Genomic DNA, 2,479 nt, shown 5'->3' on the forward strand with positions numbered 1-2,479 from the left:
TCGAGACAGGGTTTCTCTGTGTAGTTACTGAATATTTCTTATGATGCATTCTGACTTGAAAGGCTTTTCCCACTATCTCTATAGCTCTAAATCCGCAGCCAAGGACATTTGCCAAAGCTAATTTTTCTCTTTCTGCCAAACTTTCTCTTTTGATTCTTCTGACAGCTTTTCCAGTGACATTGCCTTTTAAATCTCTATAAAATTGTTACACTTTTCTCTGAACTTCCCTGAGTCTGCTTTCCAAAAGTTTATGTGACTTCACTCCTCCAAATATGATTCTTCACACACACACATTGAGAACAAAAATGTGCATGGCCAAGCAGTCCCAAATATATGAGAGCTGGCCCCACCCCTCCAGTAGGCAGCATCGGAGATCTAGCCCCGAGGTGAGAATGGGATAGTGGGCAACATACCTTTCCTGAGCAGCACAACAGAACTGGCCCTGGTGGAGTAGGTGAGGGTGAGCTGATCTTGAGGGTTGGAGCTGGAGAGTAAGAGAGCTGACCCGCTCTTTGCTGGTTGTAGCACCTAGAAGTATTTGCAGGGCCAGTGCTGAAGAGCTGGCTCTGGTGTTGTGGGTATGGGAGAGCTGGCCCCAAAGACATAAGCATGGGATGGTCAGTCTGCCCCTTGCTAGCTGTTACAGGCAGAAGAACTGCTCTGGCTCCTCACCTGGGCAAAGTAGGAGAGCTGGAGCTGCTGCTAACCAACTCAACTGCCGCCCAAGCCCAGATCCAGGTTATGAGTTGGCCCATCCCAACATCTATCCATCTATGAGCAAGTAAAGGAACAGATCCTGCAGATCTTAAGCTGCAGGATCTCCATGACACAGGCACAACAGGATATCAGAGAGGAGTACCAGCGAGGATCCAGTATTAAAAGTGTGACAGAAGCCAGAGGCCTAGAACCATACCAATGACTCACTGAACATTTACAACTAAAGCTGTCTGCCCAAAGGGTATGCTGGGTGATAAACCATGACATACTGCAGCTTCATGGTAAGATAATTTTGCAGGTTTTGTTTGCTTGTTCATTTTTGTTTGGTTGGTTTTATTTGTTTTCTTTGGGGGGGCTTACAAAGGCAGAAAGAGGGGTGGGGAGATGGGTGGGATTGGGGTACATGATGTGAAATTCACAAAGAATGAATTAAAAGATTTAAAAAGTCTAGTCTACAACATTTGAAAAGCGAATGACTGTGTATGTATTTATACATCCCCCCACATACACACATATATCGTATGCATATAAGCATATCACATGCATACGTTTGTATATCCATATACCATTACCTAAGTTCAGCTTTTAATTTTCACTATTTATGAGATAGACATTTTTTGCTCCAGATGTTATCCTTAAAATATTTGAGAAAACAGTAAAGCCACAAGGACCCACTCAGGGCCTTCGTCTGCCTTTTCCCCCTGAGGTAGGATATAAAACTTCGAAAAGAGTTTCTGACTATTCCCCAAGGCAGGAAGTAGGACACTTCTGTGTGAGGCAAGACACACAGAAAGTCTGCTTGACTGTTCCTATAGCTGACATGAAAAATGATGCTTATATTTGAAAATGCCAGGACCCAGAAAAGGGGATGAGCAAAGAGGACAGGTAAGACTCCCTAGACCTTTGCTCTTTGCTCTTCTTCCTACCATGCCCCGCTCCTGTATCTACTCTTCATCAATCCCCCCGATTAAGAAGAATACATGTTGAGCATGGTGGACACACCTTTAACTCCAACACTTGAAAAGAAGAGACAGGTAGATCTCTGTAAGTTCAAGGCCTGTCTAGTCTACATAACAGGCTAGCCAGTGTTAAATAGTGAGATCCTGAGTCAAAACAAAAAGAGAGAGGGAGAGAGAGAGAGAGAAAGAAGAACACAGGTGTATACATTTCAGGAGTGTCCATTTTAGGGGTGCAGTGTCTTCATTTCCTTAATAAGTCTGCTATATACCATAAATCTGAACATAGCTATATATATATATATATATATATATATATATATACACATATATATACTTATATACATACCATAATTTAACTCATATTAATTATTTAACACACATAATTGTATCGTTCCATCTATTTTAATAGGCTAAGGGAATAAAATGGCCACATATTAAGTTCTTCAAGAAGCATAAGGGCTCAGTTCACGAGAAGCTTGTGTCCACCAGCCTTCTCGACCTGCACCGTCTTCCCTTCAGCCTGTAGCCTCCTCCTTTTGAACTGCCACTGAAGACCACCAGAGTAGGGAGCTCAAAGTGCTTTTTGTGTGGTAGCTGACATTTGTATCAGCCTGTGCCATGACCTCAGGAATCTCAGTCACCACAGGAGAGAAGTCCTCTCCACCGACAAGCCTTTGAAAATCACACTCGTTAACTTTATATCCTGCTTGACTGTTCCCTTTGTCATTCCAAGCTTAAACTTCATTATGACTTCTCAGATATATATGCATATATATATATGTGCATATATATGTATATGCATA

Source organism: Mastomys coucha, unplaced genomic scaffold (assembly GCF_008632895.1).
Source record: "Mastomys coucha isolate ucsf_1 unplaced genomic scaffold, UCSF_Mcou_1 pScaffold12, whole genome shotgun sequence".
NCBI lineage: Eukaryota > Metazoa > Chordata > Mammalia > Rodentia > Muridae > Mastomys > Mastomys coucha.